This window comes from Gallus gallus, chromosome 5 (assembly GCF_016699485.2).
Source record: "Gallus gallus isolate bGalGal1 chromosome 5, bGalGal1.mat.broiler.GRCg7b, whole genome shotgun sequence".
Lineage (NCBI taxonomy): Eukaryota > Metazoa > Chordata > Aves > Galliformes > Phasianidae > Gallus > Gallus gallus.
The window spans coordinates 26616166-26628080 of NC_052536.1; the positions used below are offsets into that span (position 1 = coordinate 26616166).

The 11915-nt window shown below is 38.9% G+C and overlaps 1 protein-coding gene across 6 annotated transcripts in view; it reads right to left on the reverse strand.

Moving 5' to 3' along the window:
* Positions 1-11915, reverse strand: part of SIPA1L1 (signal induced proliferation associated 1 like 1) — a 190298-nt gene that overhangs the window by 141155 nt on the left and 37228 nt on the right. For 4 of the 6 annotated variants that reach the window (XM_040700960.2, XM_046941712.1, XM_046941713.1 and 1 more), the window contains exon 2: positions 11189-11280. The exons of the other annotated variants lie outside the window; for them this stretch is intronic. The gene's annotated coding sequence lies outside the window, so the exon portion shown is untranslated. The remainder of the gene's footprint in view (positions 1-11188; positions 11281-11915) is intronic. 6 annotated transcript variants of the gene reach the window in all.

The following is an 11915-nucleotide window of genomic DNA, read 5'->3' on the forward strand; positions in this document are numbered from 1 at the left end:
ATCCTGTTGCAAACGTCCCGCCACATGATTTTCAGAGCATAGCAATCTTCTGCAAACAGTCAGCAGCAGACAGTCCGCTTCACTTTGTTGTCCAACAAGTAAACAGCAATTACACCACAAAGAGTTAAGGAAAAATTAGAAAAAGATGCTTGGTGACGTTAAGAAGCTACAGATGTGCTCAAGTCTATCACTTTCATCCGGAAGAGATTCAAATTTTTGTGGTTTAAAAGCTGTGAATATGGTTTTACAAGTCAGAAACATTTTGAAGTGTCTCAAGTTGCTCTTTGCTGTACCAAGCAGGGTATATCTAGGTTACATAAACTAGGTGTCAGGTCGCAAGCCCAAGCTTTCATAAAAGTACGTGCTGATCCTTTATGACGCCTATAAAGTGTTAAAAAGTGACACTTTATGCATGCAATTAATGCATAAGGAGATGCTGCAAGTCCAAACGAAGTTTCGATTCGGGTGGCGGTGGGGAAAGACACACAAAACTGTCTGAGAAACTTCAAGTCTGTGTCCTTTTCAAATAAGACAGGCTGACAGGTTAGCTTTTCATTAGGTTCTATTTGTTTGGGATTTTCTGTTTTGCTTTATTGCTGTGTTTTTTGTTTTTAATCATCTCCAGCATATTGCCCAGCTTTTCCTTTACAAATATTCTTTTTTCCTCGAGCCTCATAACAAATAAAAGAAATTGGAAATGAAAAATCTACAGTGAATCCCAAAGAAAATACCACCCTGCAAAAGCCATCAGTGAATGGTACATCCCTCATGCAAGGCTGAAACTTTCTAACTCATTTTGGTAATGCAAAAGAGCTCTTTTATAATAACTGTTAACTGACAAACGAAGTAAGGAATCTCTCTTCGCTTATCCGCTTAAGTCTCTCCCGGCATGCCTAATAGAGACACTTCTGGTGGATTTCTCCACTAGCCACATCAGACCAAATGAGCAGCACACTTCATTGCTTAATAAACATAGAAGTTTGCATGTCTCTTAAATAAGGTTACCTTTTATCAAAAAAGAAAGAAAGAAAAAAGTCAATGTCAGTGATACCATGCTGCAACAGATCCCAGGCACACACTCGGATTAAGCCGAGGTCCACTGGTATGGTATAAGGGCTCATGTAGCCCTACCAGGATCACCTGAGCAGCTGTTTGCTTTGGCTCATGTATGCACAGCTGCGCCTCTCTCCCTCATCCCATCTCCTCTCCTAGCTGGCAGCTATACCACACCCTGTATAAATAAGATTCAGCTGAGTGCCACTGCAGTTAGAATTCTCAAGGTGTTGGTCTTTTTTCCCCCCCCATTGATAATTCTAGATTTTGCACTTCTAGAAGATGTTTGCCATTTCCTTTTCAGGCAGCTAAGGGTAAAAACAGATGAGTTAGGATATACTATTCTCTTCTAAGATAAACCAATGAAACATGATGAGTAGGAGTTATAAACACCTGATACTCCCTGAGCATACGCCCTGGGTGTGTCCATCACATCACTCAGGCCTGGCACTCCCTATGGCTGCAGTTTTGATCTAAAATTCAAGAGCAAAATTGTTGTGGTTGGACAGAAATGAAGCAACAGAGACAGCAGTATTGCTTTTCATAGCCTCACCCTTGGAACATTTTTGAATACAAGAAGGAGACGTAGAAGTGGTACATAAGTGCTCCTAACGGTAGTGGGGAAAGTTACCACTGGTAACATGGTGGAACCATGTCAGGCAAACGCAAAGCCAGACCTCATGTTAATCGGTACAATTTTCAAGTAGCCAGAATTACATGCAAGTCATGCCCTGTCAGTCAGCATGGAACCTATTCACAGTAGATTTTAGCATAAACAAATGAGTCACTAAAACGATCTTGTTCTCCGGGATTGTCATGCATTTCCAATTCCCTTCCTGTTGATGAAAAAAAGCAAACAGGTTAGAGAGACAAATAAATACAACTGTTTGACCATAAATGAACCCAACTTATAGATAACAAGTGCCTATATGCTGGTATATCAATCTCACTTTAAGAGAAAACGGGTATCTTTCAAAATAGAGATATTAACATGTTAAAATATGACAGCTGTGGTCCTTCTAAGAACTTCTAGATCAAAATACTTAAGTCCACATAAAAATTCTAATTATCTAACTACAAAAACACAGGTAGCAAGAATAATCAAACAGATTCGGACTGCGATACCCCAAGCAGTTAGCTTGAAACCTCCATCAACCTCAGATTCTTTCCATTAACAGTACCACAGATTATTTTAACTCCGGTATCACTTTGGATTTTGTCCCCAGTTCAGAGATATTCTGCTCTTCTCCATTCAGTAGGGCTGACCTAAGGTCTGGCCTAGCTTTGCTCATACCCACATTACTTTGACCATTCTTCTATATTACTGCAGACTCCCTTCTATCTGCATTCCTGTATCCTTCTGAAGAAGCCCCTACAAAGCAGTCCTATTCCCAACTTTATTATTGCACTGTTGAATTCTTTGTATCAAATGATGAATAAGAACACAGAGCTGCAGGAAAAAAAAAAAAAAACCACAGGCTGCAGACTGAAGGGCAACAAGATATGCCTTTCACCAAAAACAAGAAACACATACAAGTGGCAGAATTTATTTGCAAAAAGAGCTCCAATAAAACCAACTTCTTCTGCATATGGACAAATTGGGTTCAAAGATACAAAAGAAAAAGGAGTTGTTTTGTATGTTAATCTTGGAAAACCTAAACATAATACGGCTTTAGTTATTTGAACCAGAGACCTCACAAAACTGTCAGCTAAACAACAGGTCAGTTTAGAGACCAACCCTATGCCTAAATTTTTGAGTGTTTAAACAATATTACCGAACTTAAGCCCCAAACAAATAACCTGTAGATCAAATATGGAGCCCACTCCTTAACAAAAAGGAGCCAAAAAACTTGGACATGCAAACGGACCAGCACAGCTTTTCATGAGACACACGGGCACACTGTATCACGGGGCAGCCCCTCAAAAGTTCAGGTCTCATTTGATTTGCAGTTACTTTCACTTTCACTTACGAACCTGACAACTTCTGACTTCTTGGGGAAGTCTTTTGGAAAAAACTTTTGCCAAAGTGAGAAAGTCAGGGCAGTACCTTTATTTATAGTAAGGTGCATTTTAATTGAAAAGCAGATTAAAACACCCTCAAACTAACACGCGTTTTCATACTGAGAACAACATTACTCATTTCAGTTTCAGTGGAATACTTGACGCTAACAAGGCAGCCTATGAGAAGCCTCAACAGTATGAACTTCACTGAAAAGAAGAAAGAATGGGCAGTTTGTGAGTAAAATGAGTTTTTCAGAAAAACAATAAGTATCAAACGTATTACATTATGAAATAACATTTAAAGATCAAATTACAAGCCAAAACTCTTTAAAGTTATTGTCTACAAAATTACATTAACAGATGGGAACACAATGCCTAGTATTACAAGTTTAACACGTATTCAGAAATGGATAAAATCTAGATTACAGATACGTTTTTGCAGTACTTGTTTCCAACAGAACCCTTCAGAGCTTCAGCTCAGTCACCTGTTAAAAACAGGCTCCAGGAGTGATTTACAGGAATGATCAGACTTTGGAAGAATTGACAGATGACTTCTTTCATCTCGTGACTAAGCTTTAAACCTAGGCCTGCACATCCACCTCTGGTCACAGAGGTGATTGGTTTTCTTATTACTTAAGTTTCAAAGCTCCATGCATTTCCTGAACTGTGATTCCAACCCTACCTCCCCACCCCCCCATAATACTGGCTAACAGTTCCCTTGAAATACCAACATAAAATCTACTGCCAAATTAAATATTGTTCTCCAGCTTAGCAGCTTCCTTTCCCTTGGAACTCATCTTGGCTATTACAGCTGATGCTGTTGCGTTCAGACAGCTCTGGAAGCCAGGCAGGCTTTGCTGCTCCCCTCTGCTGCAACAGAGAACAGGAGCAAGAGCTGCAGTGTTTGTGCTGGACATGGCAATGCAAACAGATTCAGATGGGAGACTCAACATAAGGTTAGGAATGGTTTTTCTGTGAGAAAATCTCAACTTGATTGTTGTACAAGTCACACAATTGGATGCCTAACAGATAATAGCAGGATTCTGCAATTTACTCTAACAGACAGCCCAAGATGGACAGGAACCATTAAAGCACAAGTACAACCCAAATTGGTCTCAACAGATCCTCTTTGCCAGGACACAAGGAGGGAAGTCAGTTGCTAGGAGTTCACAACCAGTGGTGTGGTTTTCCACACTTACAGTCTCATGCTTTTTACAAGTATGTCCAAAACCACCAATCCAGGACACAAACTTAGCGATTTACTATCGCTAAAAGTGCTCCTTTACATTAAGCAAACATACTACCACTAAATCATGACAAAAATGGGTCTTCTTGTTTACATTTACTAGTTTAAATAACAGACATTCCTGCCCCACAATGGCTTCTAGATTACCAAGTGATAGGAGCAGTCATCCAAGGAGTAGCAGCAGGGTGTTCGGACAATGCTGCTTTCCAGGCAAGTAGGTTTAGACCACAGCTGAGGAAACCTTTAGTGAACAATTATATATTTCTGACATGAATCTCAGTTTTGACTGTTCCATCTCTTAATAAGGTAATAGTCAAGCACTGATTAACAAACAAAAGGAAGAGGAGTAGTAAAATGAGGTAACCATGAATAATAAAGAACAGGTAGCCTAGATTTTTGTATTAAAAATATTGTGTATATCATATCAAAAGTAAGGACGATACGAGATCATAAAGAATGAAAAGTGTGGTTCATGGAAAGTGAGAAAGGTGCTAAGCACAAATAATCCTTAACTTCAACATATCATTCCACAGATAATCAACTTCTTTCACTTCTGTCAGGTCTTTCCATCTTTTCATTGCATTATCAATGAAACATCTGCTTTGATCGTTTCCAGCACTGAGAAAACCTACAAACTCTCAAGTTCTGTCATATCCATCTCCTCCACGGCTCCAGCAGATTCCAAGGTCTTCCAACCCTGAGCCTCAAAAAAAAAAGACAGAGAACCCTGTTGGACAGTTATTCCAGACTCAAGAATTCAGAAGCCTTCGTTACCCAAACAGAAACCAAGTGCCAAAAAGAAAACTGAGCAGCTTGTTCCCTGAGCAGCACAGAAACACCTAGCGCACACTGCCACAGGCTGCCTGGAGAGCCTGTAGGAACTTCTCCAGAAACAGCCTGACACTCATCTAGAAAAGGTCCCAGGCAGCCTTGACTAACTTCAAAGTTCTTCCAGCTTTAAGTGTGGCACTGAAGCACACGACCTCTAGTGGTCCCTTCAAATCACTTAACATAGGGGACAAAGTCCATCTGACAGAAATATATTTCCAACAAGCCACATCTTTCTCTGTATTAGCCAGACTAGCAGTAAACCCTCACATAACTACAATTTGTCCAACAGATTGCCAGTCCACATTTTAAAAACACATCAAAAGTTACGACTATTGATTGTAGTAGCCTAAGTTTATCACCACAATAATTAGCTACTACTCTTATCAAAGTATTCACAATGGACTTTCCTAGTTTACGCTTACTGCATTACTAACAGATATTTTCTTCATTAGACAGGAGCAGTATACATAGAGGCCAGGGCAGAGCTAGCTCTGATTTAATTAACACAAACCACTGGACAAGAGATAGATAAGAAGGAAATCAAGATCCAAGATTTCTCACTTTCATGGTCAAGTATTGATTTTTATCATAGCTAATTAGAAAAGCAACCGTTTCTAATTTAATTTCTCCATTATTATTTTTTATCAGTGAAGCATGTATTCTGTAACACGCAAAAAAAGGAGAACAAAGCAATTACGGAAATATAACCATGTACTTAAGTTGTATGCTAAATGTGTGTACTTTCCTTGAATGTCAAACCTAACGCTATTTCAAGACGCAGCTATGAATAAACCTGTCTCTGTTGTGAGGTGTCGCATTTACTATGAACATACGCTTCAGCTTTCCACTATACAAAGTTGCATTTCAACTGCAAATCCATGGGGTCAGGTCATCCTTGAAGGAAAAGATTTTTTTTGTCAGTACTTCCTCTTTGGTTGGATCAGTGTAGCTGCTGCCACACCTCTAACAGCCTTAGAGCAGGAGAGGAGAGCTGACTGGTTTGTTTTCCTACTCCTACCAACAGGAAGAAGCAGTGTCCACGCTCCAGCTTGCCTAAGTTTCTTCCAAACAATTAAAATTTTAATTCTAATGTAATGCTATTGAGAAGGTCCATGTGGTGCTGTACAAAAACTGTATCATCACGTAAAGTTTTATAGTTATAAGTACCTGGGCTTTCTTTTATACCAAGAAATACCTACTCTTCCTAACAATCATTGCATGAATGAAACCTATACCAACAAAACTCCTCTCTATCTCAGTAGATGCATGCTTTATGGGAAGCTTCGATTTCATACGCACATTCAAATATATCCTAAGTATATATCAATATATCTCTGAATATATGAAATACATATTCATATATACAAATCTCTTTCCCTTTTCCCCTCGTATAATCAGAATCAAAGCTGCATACACTAGAACAGCACACACCCAGAGACAGTTCTGTAAGGGTTTTAAAGGAGGCAGAATTATCTTGACCTCTAAAAAGGGAGCATCAAAGAAGCCACATGATATTTTGAACAATATCAACTCCGAGGATCCTAAGAGGATAACTATAATGCTATTTCTCTAAGTGGGAAGGGAAGATTAGAAGTGAGTCAAGATTGACATAATAAAGGCCTCGAAAGAACAATCATTTCAGAAGTGAGAAGGTACACGGGGGATTTTGCAGATAATCTAAAAAGTAATGTTCCCCAGCTGTGATTCCCATCACATTAGCTCATGGAATATCTTTTTTATTTCTAGTGTCTCTCCACAACAGATAGCCTGGAGATCTCAGCTCTTTAGAAAACAGAAGAATATTGTACCAGGGGTCCTCCTGAACAGCCAGAGAATGACACAGCCAACCTAAAGCACACATTCATAGCATAATTGATGCTTTCAGCTAACAGGAGCTGCACTGTTTCACCTTCCATTTCATGTATCATCAGTTGGCAATGTGCGATTACTACCTCTCTCACCTTCCATGGCATGACAATTGCAGCCTGAAAGATGGGCACATATTTATTTAAAAGTACTTGTGGTGAAGGCTCACAGGAAAAAGTTTATAATATGCCTTAAAAAGTGTGATATTGATTCCTCTGAGCACTGAATTAATAAGGCCAGTTCTCCTTTTAAACATTTATACTGCTAGTTTCCTACTTCAAATGAATTAGTGAAACCAGTGGATATCTTATATGAAGAAAGATAAATTAATTTCACTATCTAAATTCTTGTTTCCATAGGTATGAGAGAAAAATGCATTAAACAGCCATTCCATTCAGCATTTCCACCTTCACATTGACCACAAATGCAGAGAATTGAAAGAGCAAGGATAATGTGTTACTTGTGAAGAATCTCTTTATGTAGCTCTGGTTCAAGGAGGGATTTCCTTCATTCATTCTATTTTTAAAATCCGTGAAACAGGGCTGAAGTTTCAGCTAATCTCATTTCTTTCAGATGTCAGTTCAGAAAGAAGAGGAAAGATTTGCTTTCAGCTTTGAGCAGCTTAGCTTGCAGGTCCCTCTGCAAGAGAGGCTTGTCCATTATTCAGATCCATCCAGTCACAATGAAGTGCCTAAATCTCCCTCAGTGGACCAATGAAACCCAAGAAATTCATTATATAATCACACTGGTAAATTCTTGAAGGGAGAATGTGGGCACGCACTACTACAGGACATCACGACTCGCTCTCCAAGTCAGTTACAAAATCCCATGGAGATTTTTGCCACCTGACTAAAAGGCAGTTTGTCTTCAGACAGTTAGGTGATAAATTAATGCTTTGACATTGCATACCATGCAAACTTCAAAAACAATCAGTTATATCTGGATAGTAACAGAACAGTTACTGACTACAAACGTCACACACTTGGGAACACAAGCTACATGAAATACAGGGTGTAGCATGGAGTGTTTAATTTTATTGCAAAACAGTACTTAGATTTCAGGAACAAGAGCATGAAAACATTCCTCAAAGGACATAAAAATTTCCCTTGATTGTGATTTTCAAGTATATATAGTAAGAATTAAGCACTTAAATATTTCTATTACCATAGTGCATAACAAATTAAACCACAAACATAGCCTACTTCATTAGGTGCAGCAAAAACAAAGACAGCCCCTGAGATAATTACCTAAACTACTTGTTGTACTGTGAGCATTCGGCCATTAACATTGAAACTGCGTTGTCTCAGCCTGAGGGAAAGATGTCATATAGTTAAGGATGCACATTTTCTGTTGTGCAATGCCCTGTTTGGATTGCTTGTTTCTCTCTGATCTTCAAGAACTGTGTCAAGTTGTCTTTCAGTATGCAGTGTGCAATTCTCCACGTTCCAGCTGGTTCAAGTGGCTGCAGCCCCAGCTAGACCCCTTACCTTCCTACTTGCATGCACCTGAGCTAGAAAAGATTTGGTCTTAGGCAAGGTATTGCAGGCAGACAAAAGCAATGTCTGGAAGTGACTTAAAAATGACCATTCCCACCAGTGAAAGAAAGCTGTACCAACAACTACACTTGCATACTTCCGCTCTTAAGACCCTCCAAAACCAACCAGAAATGCAGTCAAGTTATTAACACCCATCTTTGACTGACGATGGGAAAAGCCAAACCAAACCTGTTTTTAAATGACAACAGGAGTAGACTATTACAAGAAAGTTAGCCAAGGTATATCACAGCATCTCTGAGGTCTCCCTCGCAGCACTGTGACCTGACTCTCAAGCACGGCCATCCGCATGGGCCACGTTGCAGATGTCCTGACATCTCTATGTCCTGCCATCCTCTCCTTCCCTTTAAGGGCACCCCCTGGCTAAACAATTACAAATACTGCTGTTAACACTGAAGTCATTAATGCCTCCTGATGACACCTTAAGTTAATTGGCAGAGGGAGAAAGATCAGCCCAGGACCGTCATGAGGCCAAACACCATGCACAACCCAATGCTACCTGAAGGTGAACTTCTTCAAAAGCTAACATTTCCCCAAAATAGAACACGTCCAGCAGGACTACAATACATTAAGTCCACCTAACAATTCCCTAAATGTGACAGCACTTGTTTCTACATATATAAAGTAAAAAAGAAGGGGAAAATAATTTAAAAGCTTACATGCTTCTGCTTGGTTGAGAAGCATCACACTCAAGTGTCAAACTCCTTTTAAACTTCCCAGTAACACAGATGTCACTACATTTTTTTGTATATGCAAATTTCTTACCACCAGTGGGTTACAACAGATCTTCTAATTAGTCTCTGTTACAGTATTCAAAATTTGAACCTTTTTCCAAGGAAAAAAAAAAAAGGAAGCTGTTCTTTCAACATTCATCTAATTAGGACCTTTTTTTTTCTCCTTAGAAAGGTAAAAAACAGAGATCGTTTCCCAGAAACCACCATACAATTTCTTAGCAAGGTCTTCTCAGTTCAGTTCTATCATTCCGACTACTTTTACTTTTTCCCCAGAAATAAGGGTGCAGCAGAGTAGCTCTAAAAAGCAAAATACTGATTATGACCACCATTCAAGATGATTAACTGTCAGGAGAACATTAAAGAATTAGTTCTGCAAACACATGAAAAACACACATTTAAGTCAAATATTCTGAGTATTTACAACCTCCTAAAATTATCCCAAGGGCAACATTACTTTACAATATTAATTAGTGAAAAATCCCAGAGAACCAATTTTTATGCAAGAATTATAAAGCACATTTTCCCCTCTGCTATAAGTAGCAGCTGTCCTATTTATCTTTCAGGCTTTTTACTCCATACTGTTACTGTTTATATACAAATTTTGACAGAAGTAGGAAGAAAAAAAAAGAAAAAGAAAACCTACGTCGTTCAACACCTTAAGATAACCATCAGAAAATAACCTTTAAAAAGAACCATTTAACTCATCATTTTGGGCTTACCCCCATAAACACTGTTGGCTAATTCCACTTACTCCAGAGAAAGCCACGATACCCTCTGGGAAAATCAGAGATTAGCTTACACTTGCAAAAAGATATTCTTTGAACTTTTAAGGACACATTTCCCTTCTACAGAGACTTCCCCACCACAATCTCACACACACACAACCTCTGTAAGGCTCTACTGCCCAGCAAATAAGATGCAAAATAATGTACAGACAGCAGCCATTTGGCCAAATGATAGCACATGAAACAGCGGGCAGAGTAACTATGAGAATGGTCTAATAGTTATACTGCTGCAGTGCAGTTTTCACACCCAGTTCCAGAGCCCTGCAAAACACTCTTCTCGTGATGGGGCCATTAAGGCTGGTGGCATTTCCTCAAAATTATACTAATATATATATATACGAACATGAATTTATTGTGTACATATATATGAACAAAGCAACAAGATTTAGCAATATTCAGATATTTGTGGTATCAGATCATAAGTGATGCAAATAAGGGTCACACTACACTCTTAAGTTTTCAAACACTTGTAATGATACAGCGCAGTTCTCTCCCCCTGCAGTGGCTTCAGCACTAACTCTTGCCATACTCCTCTCCTGCAGAAGACATTCAAAAACCAAATTGAATGAAATTTAATCAGCTAAATCTCATTAACTCCTCCTAAACAAATGAAGTTAGATTAATTCAAGCCATGCAGTTCACACAAGCCATAAGCTTATTTCCCCTCCAGCCTGCCTCTTTCTGGGTTACCTTTCTAATTGGTTTAGCTGACCTGTGCAGTGCAGTCAGATCTATCCTAGAGCTGAGAATGGATGAACGAAGGAAGATGAAGTATTGGAGAAGTAATTATACAAGGCTCTTAAAATACTTTCATATGAATTCGTTGCTTTCTAGTACTAAAAAACTCATATCTTTTTCCCAGGAAATAGGAAGTATACAGGAAACATAGCTAACAGTCTCTCTGGTATCTCTTACAGGTTATCCCTGCAAAATCCACAAATAAAAAGGGAACCAACAGATGCAATGCTGATACACGTAAGATCAAAAAAGAACCACCACAAACTTTATGAAAAAGCAAGCAGCAGTGGCTTTCAAAGCAGAAAGTTGAAACTGCACAAGCCAAACTCTCTATTTTTTTTCCAGTGGGTCATCTTCAAAACTGGAAAGTTTTTGACTTACTTTCAAAGTGCACAACTGCAGCGTTTCCAAGTCTCCATTACATCACAGGCTCTTGTTTTGACACACGCTTCAACAGAATAGCACTCGGGAGTCTGAGTTTAAAAATATATATATATTTTTAGAAAGATGAGAATACTAGCATTACCTTTCAATTTCATAACAGAGAGAAAGATTACAGGCGGTATCTTAAAATAATAAATTTTCCAAGTGGGCCAGAGAAGTTTTCTAACAGCAAAAAGAAAAATGGCTGTCTAAGACCACACCACTGCCACCAAGGTTTCTCGGGAGAAAAGAAATTGATCCTTCTTTGTTTGCTTGTAGCAAACAATTCATTTCTAAAAGCGAGTTTGCTAAGATGTTGCCCCAACACATCACTGGTGACCGAGCTGTAGCCTGGTGTGTTTATCAGCAACTGATTCACATAGAGCACGTTTTCTCCTGCCACTGTATCAAATACATTACTTATGCCGAATGTCATGAAGGTGAAAAGGACAAACATTACAAAGTTGCATCTACCTTAAGGTTGGTAAGTCTGTGAGCGATTTTCATGTGATACTGTATTCTCCATATTGCTGCTTAACATGAAGTTATACCATTAGAAATTAATTGATACTTGTTTTTAGCACAGATTAACATCAGCTAGATTTGAGCAAGAATGACTGCTTATTAATGAAACTCAATACTTAAGGTACGGCATACAAGGAAAGAAAGAGCATGGGGGAAAGAA